Below are 24,149 nucleotides of genomic sequence, written 5' to 3'. Positions count from 1 at the left end.
TAGAAGGAATAAATAGAAGAATAACTGAGGCAAAAGAACGGATAAGTGACCTGGAAGAAAGAATGGTGGAATTCACTGCTGTGGAAAAAATACAGAAAAAAGAATGAAAAGAAATGAAGACAGCCTGAGAGACCTCTGGGACAACATTAAACTCAACAACATTTGCATTATAGGGGTCCCAGAAGGAGGAGAGATGGAGAAAGGACCCAAGAAAATATTTGAAGAGATTATAGTTGAAAACTTCCCTAACATGGGAAAGGAAATAGCCACCCAAGTCCAGGAAGTGCAGAGAGTCCCATACAGGATAAACCCAAGGAGAAATACACTGAGAGATAGTAATCAAATTGGCAAAAATTAAAGACAAAGAAAAGTTATTGAAAGCAGCAAGGGAAAAACGACAAATAACATACAAGGGAACTCCCATAAGGTTAACAGCTGATTTCTCAGCAGAAACTCTACAAGCCAGAAGGGAGTGGCATGATATACTTAAAGTGATGAAAGGGAAGAATCTACAACCAAGATTACTCTACCCAGCAAGGATCTCATTCAGATTTGATGGAGAAATCAAAAGCTTTACAGACAAGCAAAAACTAAGAGAATTCAGCACCACCAAACCAGCTCTATAACAAATGCTAAAGCAACTTCTCTAAGTGGGAAACACAAGAGAAGAAAAAGACCTAGAAACACAAACCCCCAAAAATTAAGAAAATCGTAAGGGAACATACATATCAATAATTACCTTAAATGTGAATGGATTAAATGCACCAACCAAAAAGCACAGGCTTGCTGAATGGATACAAAAACAAGACCCATATATATGCTGTGTACAAGAGACCCACTTCAGACCTAGGGACACATAAAGACTGAAAGTGAGGGGATGGAAAAAGATATTCCATGCAAATGGAAATCAAAAGAAAGCCGGAGTAGCAATACACAGATAAAATAGATGTTAAAATAAAGAATGTTACAAGAGACAAGGAAGGACACTATGTAATGATAAAGGGATCAATCCAAGAAGAAGATAAAACAATTATAAATATATATGCACCCAACATAGGAGCACCTCAATACATAAGGCAACTGCTAACAGCTATAAAAGAGGAAATCAACAGTAACACAATAATAGTGGGGGACTTTAACACCTCACTTACACCAATGGACAGATCATCCAAACAGAAAAGTAATAAGGAAACACAAGTTTTAAATGACACAATAGACCAGATAGATTTAATTGATATTTATAGGACATTCCATCCCAAAACAGCAGATTACACTTTCTTTTCAAGTGTGCATGGAACATTCTCCAGGATAGATCACATCTTGGGTCACATATCAAGCCTCAGTAAATTTTAAAAAACTGAAATCATATCAAGCATCTTTTCTGACCACAACGCTATGAGATTAGAAATCAATTACAGGGAAAAAAAATGTAAAAAACACAAACACATGGAGGCTAAACAATACGTTACTAAATAACCAAGAGATCACTAAAGAAATCAAAGAGGATATCAAAAATTACCTAGAGACAAATGAAAATGAAAACACGATGATCCGAAACCTATGGAATGCAGCAAAAGCAGTTCTAAAAGAGAAGTTTATAGCTATACAAGCTTACCTCAAGAAACAAGAAAAATCTCAAATAAACAATCTACTGTTAAACCTAAAGGAACTAGAGAAAGAAGAACAAGCAAAACCCAAAGTTAGCAGAAGAAAAAATCATAAAGATCAGAGCAGAAAAAAATGAAATAGAAACAAAGAAAATAATAGCAAAGATCAATGAAACTAAAGGCTGGTTCTTTGAGAAGATAAACAAAATTGATAAACCATTAGCCAGACTCATCAAGAAGAAGAGGGAGAGGACTCAAATCAATAAAATTAGAAATGAAAAAGGAGAAATTACAACAGACACCGCAGAAATACAAAGCATCCTAAGAGACTACTACAAGCAACTCTATGCCAATAAAATGGACAACGTGGAAGAAATGGACAAATTCTTAGAAAGGTATGACCTCCCAAGACTGGACCAGGAAGAAATAGAAAATATGAACAGACCAATCACAAGTAATGAAATTGAAACCGTGATTAAAAATCTTCCAACAAACAAAAGTCCAGGACCAGATGGCTTCACAGGTAAATTCTATCACACATTTAGAGAAGAGCTAACACCCATCCTTCTCAAACTCTTCCAAAACGTTGCAGAGAAAGGAAAACACCCACACTCATTCTATGAGGCCATCATCACCCTGATACCAAAACCAGACAAAGATATCACAAAAAAAGAAAATTACAGACCAACATAACTGATGAATATAGATGAAAAAGTCCTCAACAAAATACTAGCAAACAGAATCCAACAACACATTAAACGGATCATACACCATTATCAAGTGGGATTTATCCCAGAGATGCAAGGATTCTTCAATATACGCAAATCAATCAATGTGATACACCATATTAACAAACTGAATAAGAAAAACCATATGATCGGACTTCCCTGGTGGCACAGTGGTTAAGAATCCGCCTGCCAATGCAGGGGACACGGGTTCGAGCCGTGGTCCAGGAAGATCCCACATGCCGCAGAGCAACTAAGCCTGTGCACCACAACTACTGAGCCTGCACTCTAGAGCCCATGAGCCACAACTACTGATGCCCACGAGCCACAACTACTGAAGCCCACGCACCTAGAGCCCATGCTCCACAAAAAGAGAAGCCACTGCAATGAGAAACCCGCACACCACAACGAAGAGTAGCCCCCGCTTGCCGCAACTAGAGAAAGCCCACTCACAGCAACAAAGATCCAACATAGCCAAAAATAAATAAATTAAATAAATTAAAAAAAAAAGTAAAACCATATGATCATCTCAATAGATGCAGAAAAATATTTTGAGAAAATTCAACACCCATTTATGATAAAAACTCTCCAGAAAGTGGGCATAGAGGGAACCTACTTCAACAAAATAAAGACCATATACCACAAACCCACAGCAAACACCATTCTCAATGGTGAAAAACTGAAAGCATTTCCTCTAAGATCAGGAACAAGACAAGGATGTCCACTCTCACCACTATTATTCATCATAGTTTTGGAAGTCCTAGCCACAGCAATCAGAGAAGAAAAAGAAATAAAAGGAATACAAATTGGTAAAGAAGAAGTAAAACTTTCACTCTTTGCAGATGACGTGATACTATACATAGAGAATCCTAAAGATGCCACCAGAAAACTACTAGAGCTCATCAATGAGTCTGGTAAAGTTGCAGGATACAAATTTAATGAACAGAAATCTCTTGCATTCCTATACACTAATGATGAAAAAGAGAAAGTAAGGAAACACTCCCATTTACGATTGTAACAAAAAGAATAAAAAACCTAGGAATAAACCTACCTAGGGAGACAAAAGAAAGACCTGCATGCAGAAAACTATAAGACACTGATGAAAGAAATTAAAGATGATACAAACAGATGGAGAGATATACCATGTCCTTGGACTGGAAGAGTCAATATTGTGAAAATGACTATACTACCCAAGGCAATCTACAGATTCAATGCAATCCCTATCAAATTACCAATGGCATTTTTTACAGAACTAGAACAAAAAATCTTAAAATTTGTATGGAGATACAAAAGACCCCAAATAGCCAAAGCAGTCTTGAGGGAAAAAAACGGAGCTGGAGGAATCCGATTCCCTGACTTCAGACTATACTACAAAGCTACAGTAATCAAGACAATATGGTACTGGCACAAAAACAGAAATATAGATCAATGGAACAGAATAGAAAGCCCAGAGATAAACCCACACAACTATGGTCAACAAATCTATGACAAAGGAGGCAAGGATATATAATGGAGAAAAGACAGTCTTTTCAATAAGAGGTGCTGGGAAAACTGGACAGCTACATGCAAAAGAAATTAGAACACTCCCTAACACCATACACAAAAATAAACTCAAAACGGATTAGAGACTTAAATGTAAGACCGGGCACTATAAAAGTCTTAGAGGAAAACATAGGAAGAACACTCTTTGACATAAATCACAGCAAGATCTTTTTTGATCCACCTCCTAGAGTAATGGAAATAAAAACAAAAATGAACAAATGGGACCTAATGAAACTTAAAAGCTTTTGCACAGCAAAGGAAGCCATAAACAAGACCAAAAGACAACCCTCAGAATGGGAGAAAATATTTGCAAATGAAGCAACTGACAAAGGATTAATCTCCAAAATTTACAAGCAGCTCATGCAGCTCAATATTAAAAAAACAAACAACCCAATCCAAAAATGGGCAGAAGACCTAAATAGACATTTCTCCAAAGAAGACATACAGATGGCCAAGAAGCACATGAAAAGCTGCTCAACATTACTAATTATTAGAGAAATGCAAATCAAAACTACAATGAGGTATCACCTCACACCAGTTAGAATGGGCATTGTGAGAAAATCTACAAACAACAAATATTGGAGAGGGTGTGGACAAGAGGGAACCCTCTTGCACTATTGGTGGGAATGTAAATTGATACAGCCACTATGGAGAACGGTATGGAGGTTCATTAAAGAACTAAAAATAGAATTACCATATGACCCAGCAATCCCACTACTGGGCATATACCCAGAGAAAACCATAATTCAAAAAGATACATGCACCCCAGTGTTCACTGCAACACTATTTACAATAGCCAAGTCATGGAAGCAACCTAAATGCCCATTGACAGACGAATGGATAAAGAAGATGTGGTACATATATACAATGGAATACTACTCAGCCATAAAAAGGAACGAAATTGGGTCATTTGTAGAGACGTGGATGCATCTAGAGACTGTCATACAGAGTGAAGTAAGTCAGAAAGAGAAAAACAAATATCGTATATTAACGCATATATGTGGAACCTAGAAAATGGTACAGATGAACCGGTTTGCAGGGCAGAAATTGAGACACAGAAGTAGAGAACAAACATATGGACACCAAGTGGGGGAAAGCGGCGGGGGCTGGGGGTGGTGGTGTGATGAATTGGGAGATTGGGATTGACATGTATACACTGATGTGTATAAAATTGATGACTAATAAGAAAATAAATAAATAAATACATAAAAATTTTAAAAATTTCTGTAAAACCTTACTTTTCCAAAAGGCACCTTAGTCAGAAGCCCTGCAGTGCTACAAGATTCTAGTTAGAAACAAAAAAATTTAGAGAAAAAACAATGATTTTTATCAAAAGCAGAAAAATATAACTGCTGTCTTTCCACTCTGGAAAGAACTGCTAACGTAGCTTCCAAAGGCAAAAGGGTACCTTTTAAAAACAGAAAGATCCCAAATTTCTGTCAATAAAATGATGATCCAGTTATACACCAAGGAACAGACAGAAGACCTGGCTTCGGTTCTCCAACTATCCTGGTACCTACAGTGTGACTTTGGATTTGGTCTCACAGGGTGTCTGCCTCAGTCTCCACAAATGAACACATGATCTTGTAAAAGATATAATGCACATGAAAGTGCTTTGCCATCTATTAGATATTATCTTCTCAACATGTCAATTTATTCCTGTGAACTGATTCCTTCCCTCCAACTCACAGTGACCAAAATGATTTATTTTAGAAAGTGCTCATAAGTGGTTTGACAGCAGGTGTAACAAAGGTGTAAGCTAAAAAAGATACTGAACACTTTCATACACATAAAGCAGCATGAAGCCATGGACATGAACAGTTATGACAAAGAAATGGGTTAGAAAAATGACCCATAGTACATTGCCCTTCCTGGTTCCGGCAAAAATTTGAGCTGGAAAGACACGGTATCTAAAAAGGAAAACTAATGACAAACAAGAAATAAAGTGAACTATTTCAAAACCTCAGAAAACCGTAGTTTGAGAGCAAGGGGTCAGGGAGGGCTATGTTTTTGTTAGGTCTGACTTGCCCTTAGCTATGGGTGCACTGTCTTTTCATGTGGCCCCAAAGAAATAGCTGAGCCATTATTGTTGTTGATAATGATGAGCAGATGCTGATGGGATGATTGCACATCAACTGTTCTCAGACTCAGGTCTTGTGTAATTGGGTGTGTCGATCTATGTCACTCCACAGATGGTTATTAAACCAGTTACAACTTCCCTAAATCTTTTCACTAGAAGTGAACAACACTCTGGATAGTTATTCTCTGGTGCCAACTGAGAATAGGCACTATCATAAAATTTTTTTTTAAAACAGTTTCAAGGTTTATCCGTCCTCCTCCCAAGACACAAACACGCGCATGCACACACGCACACTCTTAAAGTTGGGATGTCTGTTTAATTCAAAAATCCAAATTATCAAATTTGAAATTTAAATACCATAAATACTTCTTTACTAGAGTGACTATAACAAGTCTATTAATTTCCACCTGGCATGAATAAAAAATATATAATCAATTCCCAATCTTCTATCGACAAATGATATGCATTTTGGATAATCTATGTGCCTCAGGAACAATAACAATCCTGCTATCAAAGCTCCCCTCAGGTTGATGGAACACGGGGAATCCCAGCTCTCATGACATAGAATCACCGAATTCTTCCTAGTGAGAGAGGTGCAGCCCCACCCCCGATGCGGCTAGATGACAGTGACCTTTATCGAGGAAGCTCTCAGCTGACCACAGGGCATGGCCAAATGTCCAACTGGACTGCTAGAGGAGACAAAATGGTCCATTTGGCAGTCTGTTGATACTGAGGTGTCAAACCTTCAACTAACTAATTGGCCACTCTTTGCAGTAAGCTTTCCTACACTGTACACCTGAAAGAACACTTGTTGAGATGGCTCCGTTGAATGAGAAGCACAACTTTTGAAATGCACTCTGTGGAAAGGCCAGCATACTTCCACGTACAAATAGATGTAACAAGCCACAAGCTCATATGTTTTTAGCCTCAGAATTAGTAAGCTAAACTGAAGTGCAATATGTGAATTTCATCATTTTTCTTTCTTTCCCCATGACCATTTGGCAGAGTTAAAATTTTAGCTATCATGCATTTTCTTCCCTAAAATGTATCAGTTACAGTTCCCACAGAAGCTAGCTATGCATTTCCTTGTGGGTGTATGCGTAAACTACCATAACAAAACATTTTCTATTTCCTCATTTTGATCAAAAGGAAAGAAGAAATGCTAAAGTGCACTTACATAAGTGACAGTGCAAAACTGACATGCCTATCTGTATAAACAATTTATATTCTGTTTAAATTTGAGGTTATGATGATTAAGGAGAGACATGCCAAGAGCTATGAAATAAAATTACATTAAGGGGTAGCCCATGCTGCATGCTCTTGAGAGACTTAAGAGAAACTTTAAGGAATAGCAAAGTCACTTCAGGCCACTCCGGAAGAACTAAGGCTTGAGACAGTAAAAAACAGCTGGGGAAAAATACTAAGAAACAGACACCAGAACACATAAAATGCTTGTAAATGAACACAACATTATGGACCCACTGGCAGAACATGTGGAAGCTGTGATGGGTTAAGGTGAGTCAGCCACACTCTCCAGCCTATTTCACTTTGGATCAACAGCAGCAGGGACAACTGGTTACTGCAGGCACAGAACAGCTTTAAGAAAAGCTAACTTACCCATCTAGAGAAAGACTCCTCAACCTCTGCTTCATTACTGTCATGCTCTAACTGACACAACTAATCAAACAAAAGGAAAGAGAATCCTTTCAAATCATGAGGAACAGAACTCAGATTTAGGGACATTATGGAGCAAGCAATGTGATATAATGAAACAAGAACTGCCCCAGAAATTAGACCTGGATTCTAATCATGGCTTTGCCATATACTCACCATGCAATCTAGAGGAATTCCCTTAAGCTATTTGAGACTTACTGTTCTCACCTGTAAAACTAAAATATCACCAGCCCTCCTTCCTTAGCAGATTTCATTTGTGGCTCAAGTAAGATCATGTTGATAAAAGTGATTATAAACCAGGACGCACTATTTAATGTAAAATATTATTGTATGTAAAATTCCCAATCCAAAATTCTGTGAAACAGAAAAACTTCACCATCTAGCCCCCAAATGATAAACTATTACATGACTCAAATTAGATCACATACATCTATATGATGAGACCAGCCTAAATGGGGATGGGAGGTATTATGTGTGTTAGGCTGGTGTAACCAACTTCAACCATTTTTTAAAATATTTCCCCACTGCTCTCCTAGTGTCTCAAAAATGCTCAGGAATTACAAGCAAGAGCGATAATCTCCTCACCCTCCCCTCGCCTTCTCTGGCACAGAAATCTGACATAGGCCACTTCACATGCCTGATTAGATAAGCTTTCCCAATGCTGAAAGCCAACTGCTTCTAACATTTCAAACCTGATTTCCATGAAGACTCAGGGGTGAAAGATGGAAACAAATAAGCCAACCAAGTAGATCCTCCTTATTGAAAGAGTTCTCCAGCTTTGAGTTGAAATACTAAATAATTTTTTTCTATGCACCTAATTGCTTCTGAGGTGATAGGTGCAAGTTGCTGCAAACTGAGCAGACAAAAGTGTCAGAAAGGCTTTTGACTTACACACAATTAATCCTGCAAACTTTAAATTACTAAAATGACAGTGCTTTAGTCTGTTCTTTAGGTGATCCATAATCCTGTCTTGGCAATGGAGCAGAGCCTAAAGGGAATCATTAAAAGATATTAAAACAAGAAGTCCAGAGACAAGTATTCCCAGACTACATCTTCCAAAGGAGGAATTGCCATGAGACTAATGAAGTTTAAACTTTGGGGCCCCCTGCACTTGAGCACCTATTCTGTGCCCAGAACCATGCAGTTAAGTATGCAGTTTCCAATATTTACAAACAATCCTGCAAGTTAGGTATTACTATTATTACAATTATATAAATCAGGGAATTGAGACTTAGAGAAGCTAAGTGGCTTGCCCAATACCCTTAGCCAAGAATCGGAGCCAGGCCTAGCTGGTTCCAAAACTCACCAGCTACGCTAAAGTAAACATCAAAATGTATTTGGAAGGGTATCTAAAAGTCATAAATAATCAGCCTTTACCGTCATTTACCTCTCACTATGCTTCATATCCCTGGGCATTCTCTCCTTCACCATTCAACTGGCAGCTGAATACAACTAAACCTGAAGGAGAAAGTCCAGTATGTCTGAAAGGACCCACATGTCTGATCATGCATGTTTAGACTGTATTTTAAAACAGAAGGGATTATCTGGGATTCTGTTGATGTCAAACATACTTCTCTCATCTATTAGTATTGATGACCATCAATTTTCAGTGACAAAGGAGATAATAAGGAAAATGTTCACAGAAAAGAAGAAAAGACAAGGTTATCCTCATGCTTTTTCTGTAACACTATGTGTAGAAATGCTACACACAGTTAATTTCAAAGTTCCCAGGCCTAGATAGGTTAGTACTGGGCAGTTTTAGTATTGGCCATGTCCACTTTCATATGCATTCCAATCATTTTACATGGTCTTTTATATCCCTTTCAGAAAGATACAATAAGAATACAAGCACACAGTCAAGAAAAGCTATCTGCAATTTAAAACGCTGGCACAAATAGGACTCTGGATTGCCATTTTCAGACTTTCAAAATGTTTTTTATTCTTTTAAAAAAGCTACACATTCATTCCTAGTCTTAATCTACTAAAGAATTTCTTTTAAGATCAAGAAGTAATAGAGAAATGCTAGACAACTTTCCTTGGATTACAACAAATATAAATCCATCCCTCCCATTTTCAAAGCGATTTAGAAAGAACTGCAACTCGTCAAAATGGAATTTTGACATTTAAATAATTTTCACATTATGTAAATGTTCATTCAGAAGTAAGATGTTAAGAAGAGTAAAACTTAAGTCAATTTAATACAGAAAATATTACTAAATCCAAAGTTACACTATCTGTAGGGCTACAGGACTCTACCAAATGACAAAGGCATCACTTAATAGTGGGTAAATGTGTGAGCTCTGGAGTCGGGCAAGGGGGGTTCCAGCTCCTGGTCTATACCAGCTCCTGGTCTTTATCACTAACTGGGTGACCTGGATGACCATGCCTTAATCTTTCAGTAAGTAAGAATTATAACACCGACTGTGAGGACTAAAGCAAACACATAAAGCACTTTTTCCCCAGGCATCTGTCACGTAATAAACCCTCAGTATATGGAAGCTATTGTTACTTCTTTTTTTTTTTTTTTTTTTTTATTTTTTTTTTTTTAACATCTTTATTGGGGTATAATTACTTTACCATGGTGTGTTAGTTTCTGCTTTATAACAAAGTGAATCAGTTATACATATACATATGTTCCCATATCTCTTCCCTCTTGCGTCTCCCTCCCTCCCACCCTCCCTGTTACTTCTTATAAGCTCCACGAGGATAGAGTTTTTTGTCTGTTTCATTCACTCTATTAATAAAGAAGCATGCCCCGGTCAGCTTTCATGCAAATACATTTCCTCCAAAGTGACATTCACATTTATCTACATTAATTACATTCAAATGCTGCTACCCTTAGTATATACCTCCTCTCTTTTACTGTAAGTGGCTGCAGCTGCCTTTGCAGGATGATTTAAATTACTGGGAAATATTTTAAGTGTTTTAAGGGTATCTGAGTTAACATATGCACCACTTACATTTTCAGTGTGCTTACACATAATTATAAATATCTCAGACCATAAAAGAAAACCTTTCATAATACTCCCACAACTGAAAAACAAAGTCTTAGAAATAATTACAGAGGGAGCAGAAGGGAGTGGTAGGTAGAATACAGTTTACTAAATTGGCAAAATAAAATTTGGAGTTTTGTCTTAAAACAAAACAAAACAAAAAACCTGACAACCATTTGTTCAAGGCTGCCAAAACTTGAGAATAAGTAAACTGTCATGGGAAACAAATGTTAAAATATGAAACCCTTTTCTGAGAAAGTTACTCCACCAGTCCTGGCTAATCCAATTCTGAATCACTAACGACTCCAGTCCTGCTGGGTTGTCTTAACTACAAAGAAGTCCAAAGGGACAGGCAGGGTCTCACAGGCAAATATTTTCTCTGCTGTCACTGACATTTACAATATAGTCACACTTCTCTCCTCCCCCACCCTTCTCACTCCTTCACTGTTCCCTTTTCAGGTTTCAAAAATCAGAGGGTCAACATACTGATACATCATTCGACTAAGGAGTATAGAGGAGAGATCACTTGACTAGAAAACGAGAGCCTGGATTCTGGCCCCAACCTTGACCTAGCTCTGGGCCCTCTGGCCAGTCACTTGGGCTTTGCTTTCCTCATCTGTAAAACAACAATGGACTAGATGGGTGGTTCCCAGCCCGAGATCCCAAAATCTCCAGGAGCCCCTAAAGGTGTAATAACAGATCATGAGGTATTTCTATTATTCCAAAGAGATTCCATTAAGTGCTATAAGGCTAATTAAAACATCAAATGCATGGTGACACCAGATGGCACATGACGATGTTTATCATATCATAGGGAAGGGGGGAACAAGAGTGTTGGACCTGATATTGTCCTCAAAGCTACACCTCAGAAAAATCATAGTTTCTGTACTAAACATAATCCAACCACAAATGTCTGGTGAATAAATAAGGGGGAAATGATTGAATACGTATCAATACAATTTGTATAGTAGACAAATTCTCCAAATTGAAGATACACCCCATTAAGGGAACAGACTCAAATATAATACCCTTAAATATTTACAGGTTCATGGGAAACCAGTGAACAGTCTACATGCTGCAAACATGAAGCTCCTATTTCTCACCAAGGATCTGAATCACTCATCCACTTTTGATTAAAGAAAAGTGAAAGCAACAAAAAGCCAGTCTAAACTGCAACATAAAATACACCACCAACAATAACTACTATTCACTGCACTCTTACTATGTGCCAGGCACCATACTACAAATATAACACTGATTAACTTATTTAATCCTCATAACAACCCTAGCAATTACATGCTGCTATTACCTTCATTTTATAAATAATGAAATTTAAGCATAGAGTGCTTAAGAATCAGGGACACAGGGCTAGTCAGTTAAGAGCCCTGTGTATCCCCGCCCTTTCTCCCTCTAAGCTGACAACTCCTTCTCAAAGAGAAGTCTCTCAAAACACAAAGAGAAATGTCCCCAAGCAGAGCCCTTAGGAGTTGGGCCATTGCTCTTGAGAGCAGGTTTCTGAGGAGCTCATAGCTGTGGCCCATTCTGGCTTAAAGACATCCTTAATGGAAACTCCCCTCTTCTCAACCCAAATTCAGTCTGCTTGTCCTGATGATAGAAATCAACTGAGAGAAGCCCAGGGCCATTAGTCAACTAAAATCAACCCATTTATTCAGAAGGTACAAATGATTCCTAACAGCTGGCTCTTACATTCAGAGAACCTATGATGAAAAACATGCATTTTCAGTGTACTAGAATGAGTAAAGGTTAGGGAGACAAATAGACCAAAACAATCAGTCAATCAATCAGTCAATTCCAAACCTGCCACTTACTAACTGCATTATCCTGAGCATGTTACAGGTCTCAGTTTCCCCTACTCCCCATCTCAAAGGGTTGTTGTGCAGGGTAATCGTGTGAATGTACAGAAAGTGCCATGGCTGACTGCAGAGGCCCTAGAGCCAGAGGTCTGAATCCTCGCTCCATCCCTCACTAACAACATGATTGGCCCCAACACCCAAAGCTACGAATCTAAGCTCCGATTTCCTTACCTGTAATACAGCTAATTACTGTCTACCCCAAAGGATAGCCACGCGAATTAAATGAGGAGATATATGTAAAGCCCCTAGGAGAAGGACGGACACATAGTAAGAAGTAAGCAATTTTTTTTAAAAAGCTGAGGTTTTAAAAGTCAAACCACAAATTTAAGTCCCAGCTCTGTTACTTATTATCTAGGGCTAAACAATGGTATACAAGCCAACTAACCCCTCAGAGGCTCAGTTTCAACCGAGATTTTGTAAAGATTAAAGGAGGCAATTGTGTAAGAGTGTTCTGTAAACTCTGCATTGCTATGTAAATGTTAGGGTTGTTTCACGTTTTATGTTAATTGTATCGAGTGGTCCTTTCAAATACTATCTTCATCTTTAAAATGGAAAAACTGAGGCAGAGAAATTTTAAGCCATAGAGGGAAGGCTGCTAATCCCAAAAGTAGGATGGAGAAAAGGATTGGGCCAAAATAAATTCAGATCATGACAAAGCAGAAAAGTAATAAGCCTTCAAGAGGAAAGATGAGAATAAACGTCCATTAACGTATGTTTTTAATCAGCAACTTCACCTGCTGATTAAGCCTCTCCGTGCACAGTCCAGGCGTAAGAATTCTCTAATTTCCTCCCAGAAACAGCATTAGACTTCAGGATGAGAAAGAGCTTCACTATCAAGCCTCTTTTCCCATCCGTAAGTTAATTTTGTGGCTGGGGCAAAGACCAGGGGACACAAACTGGAATCTAACTGGCTTTCTCTTAACCACACCTTAAAAAAAAAAAAAAGTTGCAATCTTACAGAGAGGTCTCCTTCTTTGGTTGGTCAGAAATGACGTTGTTCCCCAGGTCTCCTCATGCTAAATACGGTAATAGCTGGCAAACAAACAGCCCAGTAAATTCCAATGATACTTAAGAAAGCATTAATATTGCCTGAAATTACTCTGAATCAAATACTTAAGACCTACAGGGCTGCCACATAGAGCAGTTCAGCTGGAACTCTTATGCCAAAAGCAGCAGGATGCCTTAAGAACATACAAGCTTGAAAAAAAAAGCAAATCTACTCTTCTTTATTGCAACATTCTTCAGCAACAACACTGATCTCCTACCCACTGTGCACACAGCACTGCACTAGGGCAGTGGGAGGCTGGAGGGAGAAAGCTAAGAAACAGGTGGTGTTCGTGGGGTGCCAAAACAACAGGTTGATTCAGTCAGTTCTGTCCCACAACTAATCAATTTGGTGAAGGGAGAGGGGAAGGAATCTTAGTCATCCTGTTGGCCGACCAAACTGACTGGCTAGACCATTGCACAATTATCAATTAGGCCAAAATATCAGATTTAATAGTGCATATTAGCCCTGCCTAATGGGATGTTACACACTTCCAAGATCTTGGATATCTCAGAAGACAACACAGAAGCAGATTAACCTCTACCCACCAAAATCACTTATCAGGCTCCAGAATACACTGTTTTTTTTCCAGCATCTTTTTATAAGGTATTAAAGTAAATGTGCATTTTCTGGGCACATAAAACTGACAGCTTGTTGATTTATGATACAGTCAGATTAGAATTTTAAAGTAATTACAGAAAATACCAGTTAACAAATACATAGAAAATTGACCAAGCACATTAGAAATCAAAGGATTTTTTAAAAAACTATCAAATAAATTTTTGATATCAATATTGGTAGCAATTTGATATTATGTAGTTTAACGTGTCCATACATGTTTTGACACATTTAAGATAGACAAAGAGATAATACCTTTAATATTTAAAGAAATATTTTAAATCAGTAACCAAAAACTAAATACCTTGATGAATAAAAGACACAATATACCAAAATAAAGAAATAAAAAGAAAAGGCAATACAAATGGCTACTGACCGTATGAAAAACATTCAACATCACTGTAAGCAGAGAGACCAATTAAGATGAGGTAGCATTTACCACTTACGCAACTGGTAAAGAGTTGTAAAAATAAAAACTAGTGTTGACAATGGCTGGAAACACTGAGAGTCTCATATTCTGCTGATAGAAGTATAACTTGGTCAAACTATATGGAAGGAAATTTGGCAGTGTATATCAAAAGCCACACAAAGATCCACACTCTTTAATACAATAGTTTGACTTCTTGGAATTTATGTTAAGAAAATAAATATTCCTATCAAGATTTATATGTAAGAATGTTCATCACAGCATTATTTACAAATTATGAAAATTGGGAACTAAGAATAGATTTCAGTTTAAATAAAATATAATAGAATCTTCAGACAGAACAATATGCAGCCTTTAAAACCATGTTCTTAAAAAAATATTTATACACAAGAAGTATATTCAATATCTTGTAATAAACTATAATGGAAAAGAATCTGAAAAAAGATTTTATATATATATATATATATTCTTTTTGAATCACTTTGCTATACACCAGAAACTAACACAATATTGTAAATCAACTATACTCAATGAAAAGGAAGAAAGAAAAAAATAAAATAAAAGAAATATTTATATATGGGAAAATGTTCACAATATTTTAAGTGGTGCAGAAGTATATGGTAAAACTGTAATATGTTAAAGTCCTAATTATAGTAAGAGACACAGAAACAAAACTGTATGAAATGTAACAAAATAGCAAGTGTGGGTTTTGATTGGAGGTGATAGGATTATTGGAGATTTTAATTTTCTCTTATGTTTTTCTGTTTAAAAAATTCTATTTCCCAATTTTTAAAAATCACTCTCTTTGAGATAGTAATTTCTCTTCTGGAAATCTAGCTTAATGGAAGAATCCTAAAGAGGGAAATTTTTGTATAAAGAAGATCAGTGTCATTTATATAGAGAAAAAAAAAAAGATGGAGCCAAATATGCAACCAAAGCAAAGGAGAAATCACCAAAGAAAGGCAGAACAGAAAATTGTATATACATTATATACAATTTTTAAAACTAAGAGTAGATAAAAAGACCAAATGATGTACACCAAAATATTAACAGTGGTTAAGACTGTGGATTTTTCTTACACTTTTCTAGACTTTTCAAAGGTCCTTAACTATCTTTAAATGTAATTACTTTAAAACCCCCTCCCCCAAAAAAATCTTATAAAGGTGCCATAGAAAATCAACAAAGTATAAATATGAGTTAATTACATGTAAACATAAGGAATAATTCTGTTGCGATGCAACCCTACCTTAAAATGTAACAATGTTTGTTTTCAGTTACAACCATTTTCCTTAAATGTCTTAGAAAGTTTATGTCACAGGAGCCATGACATATTGTTACTTACTTTATATAGTAACATCCAAAACTTGCATGATTTACAAATATGTTTTTTTCTCTAATAATCCTCATAAAGATTAGAAAGTGCTTTAGATGTTGTAATAACGTAAATACCCTTCATGTTTCCAATTTAAAAAGATATAGCAAATAAGTAAAGGCATATTCTCTGCAAAGAAAACATAGTAAAAAGTAATAATCAAAACACAGATGTCCTCAAACTTCAATAACTCTCCACACTTTAGAGACAAACAAAAGCATGTGAAAGCAGAGAATTAAACAAGTTTCTTTGCAGCATACCACATTAACCATTCAGAGAAGTTAACAAATTAGCACTATCTAGTTTTCTTATTATTCATATTCATAAACTCAACAGAACATATTAGTGTATAAATAGTTCTCAATTTTTCTTATTTGAATGTTGGATAAGTATGCCAACACAGCAACCTCTCCCTGTTAGGTACGAGTTAAAATAGGCTATTTAATCTTTGAGGTTTAAAAGGCTCCCAGAATCTCCTCACAAAAGAGAGAGAGTAAAAAGAGATGAAAAAGAAGCAAACAACAATTTAAAAAGGCACCTGCCTCTGAACAAGGTAGTATACTTTAGAATGTAACCACAGCTTCTTGTACAACACTTCAGTCAGCAAGCAAAACTGTATTTTAAAGGGATACTATTTGTTAAAAGACAACAGACTATTAGGGAGACAATATCTGACTCCAGTCAAAATATTATCATCATGTTTTCCTTACCTCACAAAATACACACACGCTTTCTTCATATGAATAAATATATGAGGGTGGGAGCGCTACCCTTAACCCAGAAACAGGTTCTGCAACACCCACAGATCCAACCTGTCTTTGCGAGATGATGAGTCCACCTTGGCACGATATTTGGCTGAGGCATTCAAAGAACCAGAGTCACTGCCAATATCCTGCAGAAGGAAATGACTTGAAGACCAGAAACTGCCCTAGAGGCCTCTGGGGAAGGTGCTCCAGTCCACTGGGAAGAGAGACACAGGCCCCTCACCGCCTGACTAGGAGAGCGAGGGCACCGGAACTGGAACATGGTAACCCGCCTGCAGTTCAAGAGTGGCAAGGGACAGTAAAATGACCTCCCAAGAGTTTGTCCAATCATCTAGTAAACCCCAAACTTTGAGGGGCTAGTAGGACAGGGGTTTGCCAAGACAAGCACAAGAGGGTGAGGGAGGTGTCAGCATGATTAATCAATGCCACCTGAGGCAGCAACTCGGGGTGTGTCCACGCTACACCTCAGTCATTGCCTGACTGTGATGAGAAGTTCCTTCAGCTACTGCCACTGAGAACTCGATCTTCCAAAGGAGCCCCTTCCACCTTAACTTGTCCTAGATCAGGCTCAGTCAGCATCCAGGACTGAGAACACAGCCCTCTCTCTTGCCACAAACCCACTAAGACACCACAGCAGGTGCCAAATTTATATTTACACCCCCACCAAACAAGGGGTCTTTGTCTTTTCCCAGTCAAGTCAAGTTTTGATACTTCTGAATTCCAACAGAGAAAGAGGAGAACAGCAGACAAGCCCAGCAGGGGTGGGCTGGGGGTCGCCGTTCCCTGGTGGTCCTAGAGTTTCCTCCCTCAGACCCTACAGCTCTTAGTCACCCTGACTACAGGAAACTGCTCTCAGAGAGCGTAGATAAGTTACTAAATAACTGTACTTCATGTTCCTAATTTTGTGTGCTCATCTGTCTTGTCTCCCTGATGATGTCAGCTCCTTGGGGGCAGGACTCTATCTTCCATTTGGTCAGTGATTCCCACACAGCTAGAAAAGTAAAATACCCTGTACTCCCTACCACATGATACTAAGGAAAACACACAAATTAAGGATGACAACACACCACAGTCCTCCCTAACACACCACTAAGAGAGAAGAGCTACACAGGCAATAAATCTTAGAGCCAATATAGCTAGGGCTCCTACTAGAGTATTATATAGAAACATATCTTTACATATATAAGTAAATTAATACAATAATTGTTTTGCTTTGCTCATTCCTAGCTATGGCTTTTCATCCCACCTTCTTGGCTTTACTATTCTTTTTAAAGTCACAATGTATTTTCTGCCACAAAGCTGGTCCTCCCTTCAAAAAGGAGAGGAGAAAAGAAAGAACAGACCTACAGCCAACTTCCTACCACTGCCAACGAACACTGCTGTTTGTCCCATCCAGAGGCCATGAGCATATCCTTTCAGATCTGAAGCCACTTCCTTCTTCTTATCAAGAACAGCAAGACCAGGGCTTCCCTGGTGGCGCAGTGGTTGAGAGTCCGCCTGCCGATGCAGGGGACACGGGTTCGTGCCCCGGTCCGGGAAGATCCCATGTGCCGCAGAGCGGCTGGGCCCGTGAGCCATGTCCGCTGAGCCTGCGCGTCCGAGGTCCTCCATTGCTCCTTTATTCTCCCTTCCTTCTTCCATTCACTGCAGCAGCCCAGACACCCCACCAAAGCAGGACTGCCTGAAATGAGTGACCTTTATATTTTTTTGCACTAACATATCTGAGGGAAATCCCTGCACCAGACATGTGTTCACAGGTTAACAAAGCAGACATCCTCAAAGACAGCATCATTCACAAGGGCTGAGGACAGAATTCCTTAATGGACACCAAAAAGTCTGTGGAACTTTTAAGTATTCTGGTATCTCAGGTAACATTCTGATGGAGGGATAAGGAGGCTTCCACCAAAGTCATACATGACACACACATGGCAGTCCTAAGACTTTGGATAGATCACAAAAAAAACTTTTTTTTTTTTTTTTTTTTAACAACAAAACAACTTTACTAGCCTTATGGGGACACCAGAGCAGCTTCCTTCTCCCTGGTGAGCTAGGCATTCCGTAAGAAGCAGGGGAAGAAAATGACCACAGAACGCAGTCAAAGCAACCCACCTCTAGCACTATCAAAGAATAAACAAACAAACAAAAACAAAACAAAAAGCCCTTGGCTTCCCTAGATTCACTCTGCAGTGATTCCAAAACTTCCCTAGTGTAAGAATTACCTGGCTATTTCTTAAATATACAAATTCCCAGACACTATTCCATACTCACTGGATCAGAATCTCCAGGAGAAGACCCCAGGTATTCCTATCATAAGAGAGGTTAGGGAAACACTGCTCAACAAATGCTTCCCTCCCACAAGTGCCCCTCTGGGCAGGGAAGTATAAAACACATAGGGCTGAGGTGATTAACCCAAACAATCACCCCAGACGGGATCATCTTCATGCTCCTCACTGAGTTTAACTCCTTCTACGGAGGGGTGGGTGTCAGTTCAGTAAAGGGTACCTTTGGATCCCTGTCACCCACAAAGGGCTCAGGACTCTTTGAGACAAATGCCTGAGAAGAATGTCAATGGGGGCAAGTCATAAGGAGGCAGATTACCGCTGAATATAAAAAGATCTTTCTAAGAATTACAGCTGTCCAAATCTAGACTCACCTGCCTCCGAAGGCAGGGAGCTGTCTATCACAAAAGGTGTTCAAGGAGAAAAAAGGCAGGCTACATCTTAACCAGGATGTTGTAAGAGGATCAGAATCAGCACGGGAAAGACAGGACTAGGTGAACTTTTTAAAGTTCCTCCCAATACATAAGTCAATAAAGAGGAAAATTTCAGCTACCTGTTAATTAATAAAAAGAGACAGCATACAAGTCTGTAGGTGGGGTCAGCCTTCAACTGATTTTTTCTCTTCAAAGGAGAAAGGAGTATAAGGACACACCCCTGACTCACCATTGCTCTCTTTCAGAATGTCCCAAAGCTGGGGAGGACAGAGCAGGAGTCACAGGTGCTCTAACCAGGACCTGCTGCCCAGCTGACTCTGCATGCTGGGCACAGGTCAGAGAAGGGATGTGTGTGACATGGTCCCTGCCCTCAAGGAACAAATTTCATTTTGGAGATAGCTCACACTCTATGATTCTCTCAAAAATTTATTTATCATGTCTCACTGTTAGAGTTGCTTGTCAGTGGTGGTGGTTTTCAAGGGAACCCTCTTGGTGGGAAAAAACAAATACACTTAATGTAAATATCCTCTCAGTCTAGTACAAGTTTGCAATATCCAGCTCAGGATGAAAAAAAACTCAAAATAATCATCTAAACAAACTTAGTTAATTCTAAGTTTGGGATTGACACGTACACACTGCTATATTTAAAACAGATAACCCACAAGGGCCTACTGTACAGCACAGGGAACTCAGCTCAATATTCTGTAATAACCTAAATGGGAAAAGAATCTGAAAAAGAAAGGATACTTGGATGGGTATAACTGAATCACTTCGCTGTACACCTGCAACTAACACATCATTGTTAATCAACTACACTCCAATGTAAAATAAAAAAAATTTTCTTAATTCTAATTTTAAAAACACTATATTCCGAGAGTCCCCAAAATGTCCAAATTACAGTCAGGTGTGGCAACGCCGGACAAAATAATAGAAATTGCTGCCATAGTAATATGGTAAATACAGGAAGCAGTAGGAGCAACTCAAGTGAGAGGCTGGGGGTGGGTGCCAGCACCTCTGAGGTTAAATTCCAAAGTAAAAGTGACCTTTATGAAGGTCAGAAGTGATCAGGAAAGAAAAAAAGAAAGAGAGAAGAAACTACACACACACACACACACACACACACACACACACACACAGAGGGAAATTCAAAATGGCAAGTTTAAATAAAACATCTGGGGAAGGGAAAAACTTGGTTTTTCCCCCAAATGAAAGGTAAACAATAACTCTTGCAAATACTGTCTTTTAAAAAACTGACTTGAAGTACCACAGTAGTCCAGAATAAGAAAATGACTAAAAGTAATTGTTCAATTAAACAAATATTTATTGAGTGCCAATTAGATGCCAAGGCACCATACTAGGTACAAGGGGGGGGCATTAGAATAAACACAACTGAAAAGACACAGTTCTTTTCCTCAAGAGGCACACATTAACAATAAGCACTTGAGGAAGTGCTAAGTACTTTTGTGTACATGAGCTCATTTGTACAAGAGATGGAAGTGGTGTGGAGAATGGACGAGGCACTGGACTGAGGACCAGAAGAGAGAAATTCTAGTCTCGACTCTAGTCTTGGCTCAGTGATTATGAACAAAGTGCCCGAGCAAACGGAGGACCAAAGCAGTGCCCCTCCAGCAACAGCACAAGACTAATTAATAACTGACCTGGAGGAGAATTCTGATCTTCTGGCTTCTAGTCCAGTGATCTGCCCAAAATACAATGCATATGGTAGCCCGATAAGAAAGAAAAGTAGAGGAAAAGAAAACCCTTTGGTTTCAAGTCATTTGCAGAGAAAGGAAAGAAGAGAGAAGGAGAATAAGGAAAGGGTGGAAGTAAAATAAAAGGTTCAAGTTGCGGCATCCAGAGATGTCAAGAAAAGAAGCACTTAAATAAGCACCGTACACACAGTATAATGTAAAACCTCGGAGTATATTCTCATGCAAACCATTGCTTAGAATTTTTCGCTCTAAAACCGTTAAGGACCAACAGACAAACTGTCCAAAAATGATACATATGAATGAAGCTTGAAGAAAAAGAGAGAAGAAAGGGAGGAGGCCATTTATAATAATATCCCGCAAATATATGAAGCCCTTCTAAAGAGACAATGTGGACCCATTGTGCCCAGATGAACAAGAAGAAATAGTATTATACTCTATAGCTTTTATGCTGGCAATTTTCAAAACCTTTGGGAGTCAGAAGGGTTAAATACTGGAACGGCTGATTAAGGTTCAGCCCATTCTGGAAATTATTAAAATTAAAAAGGAAAGACCCCATATACTCACCTGAAGGCAGAATAATGAAATATCATTGAGTTCCAACCAAGTTACTGTATCAGAATCACCTGTAAACCTTGAAAAATACAGAATCTCAGATCTACTGCACCAAAAGCACCCCAGCTGATTTTGAAGCAGCCAGGATGTGGACCTTTGCTCTACTGCCGTGGACAGGGTAAGGAGGAAGACCACTAGGAATGGCATCGGAGAGTGGGAACTAGATCAATGCAAATTTTGTGGGCAAAATAGAATTTCTGCGGGCGTGATATTTTTAAAATGTATTGTAAGGCTGGTCTGAAGCATCCAAGCATATCCCACCAAACTTAAACATTTTCTAAGGCTCCTGAAGTCAGCAACTATAGTTCAGGTGAACCGAAAGTTACTCCTCTATGCTATAAGAAGCCCACAGAAGAGGCAGTAGAGTGGGAATGGCACAGGGAGATGCCAAAAAGATGTGGCAAATATTTTTTAGAATCAAAAAATCAGGAAAAGGAAAAGAGAGACTAAAAAAAAGAAAAATCATTCTCCTTCATCCCTCCTCCCCAACAAGAAATAATAACAATACAGAGAGAACAAGAAGAAAAAGGAAAACAGTTTTAGGGTAAGTTTTATCTCCATCTGAAGGAAAAAACAATTGGTGATTTTTTTAAAAGCAAGCGAAGAATTCAACTGAGAAATCATCTAGCAGGCAGCAAAACCAGGGAGTCACTTCCCATTGCAAAGCAAAAGAAAACAAGGAGCAAGGGGTGGTCTTGATAGCTGTTTAGACAATCAGACAGATGGGTTGACAGCTCCTTGCCTTAGGAACTCAGCGATGTTTAAATTAACAATTGGCCACTAGCCAAATACAGGAACACTCAAAAGTTTGGAAGGGTGTGTTATAATTGGTACCTTGGCAAAACACAATGATAATAAATTGAGAAGATTCAAGCAGCTTTCACTGCTAGACTCTGAAAAGATTCAAGATTTGTACCAATAAACAGGTTTTTTAATCTCTTCTATTTTTGTGTAGTTTAGCATCTGAAGAACACCTAAAAATCAAAATACCTAAATCCTATCCTTTGAGCTAACACTAACACTCGACTTGTCCACCTAAAAGCTGGCTAGTAAGAGCAATACCTCATCAGTGCAGAAGTATAGGTCCTAGAATGAGAGAAACCTTGTGTGTCAGAGTAATCCTATTTCTGACATCAGTCTCATCATTAAACACTTAATTTAGCAAATCGCTTTGCAAACATATTATTCCCTCCAACTCTCTAAAGTAAGTGATCTCTTTGGTTCTCTTCCATAGATGAGACAACAGACCATGAAGATTAAATTATTTACTAAAACAAGCTAATGGTAGACCAAGGATTATAACCCCGGACTAGCCCATTGTTTATACTCCTCTCTATCCTAAATTTACACTTATACTAGAACTTTCACTCAAAGAAAAAGGAAAGGCAAAAATACTATCGTATGTGTTTTGTTAAACGCTTCTGAAACAAAAGCTTTGGTTCATCATCACACAGCATCCTAGCCCACTTCTGAAATTCTGAGGGACCCAGAAGTGTATGGAATTTGAACTTTCCAAGAAGGATCTGGTTGGTGTTGAACAACCCAGCACTGTGATAAATAACCTTGATGTCTTTTAAACATCTGTGATTGGCATGTCGACTGTCTGTTAACAATGAACAAAAAGCAAAGTTTTCTGAAGCTCATCTTCATAACTTTCTCTTTGCAAAGAGACATAGATCATGTACTAGTCTTCTTGGTAAGGGTAAAAAATCTTCCTTCAGATTAGGCTAGGAAAAGAAGGGGCCCCTTTCGGTTCAACAAACATGCACAAGCCACCATCCCACTGGAATCAGAGAGTTCAAAAAAAAAAAAAACACAGCCCTGCCCTGAAAGGACTTTCTGAATACCTTTTGACTGTCATGGGTTTAATATACATTCTCTTAATTAATCCTATTAGCTGGGTAATTTCATTCCCATTTTATTGGTGAGTTCATACAACAGAGCTGGATTTGAACCCAGGATTAAAGAGCAGAGCTCCAAAGCCCAAGCTCTTTCCACTAAACAGTCTGAAGAAATCTGCAATCTAAGAGTGTGGGTGGGATGGGTAAGATATGATTCGATTTCCTTTCCTTGATCCAACCGTGTTCAGAAAGACTGTTGCAAATATCCAACCATAAAGAAGCTTTCGAAGGCACCACTTTGAATTAACGTATCCACTGGTCCTCACCCGCCCCCGCCCCACCTCCAACCATGCCAAAAGAACAGCAAAAGCTGCTGCCAGGTTGGAGGAGTTGGTGATCGTCACACCACATTCCTGGGGCTGGACACAGACTCTGAAACAGCGCCCGAGCTCTGCGCCTCGGTAAGAATAACAGCAGTGGAGATTTTTAAATCATGTGGCTCAGCAAGCAGCCACACCAGTTTTCCTACTGCTCCTGCCTCCACCTTTCA

General features: G+C 38.6%; 1 protein-coding gene across 2 annotated transcripts in view; it reads right to left on the bottom strand.

The window, feature by feature from the left end:
- Positions 1 to 24,149, bottom strand: part of NOTCH2 (notch receptor 2) — a 178,058-nt gene that overhangs the window by 152,937 nt on the left and 972 nt on the right. The window lies entirely within an intron of this gene.

This window comes from Orcinus orca, chromosome 1 (genome assembly GCF_937001465.1).
Source record: "Orcinus orca chromosome 1, mOrcOrc1.1, whole genome shotgun sequence".
Classification (NCBI taxonomy): domain Eukaryota; kingdom Metazoa; phylum Chordata; class Mammalia; order Artiodactyla; family Delphinidae; genus Orcinus; species Orcinus orca.
This window is presented reverse-complemented; position numbering and strand designations above follow the sequence as displayed.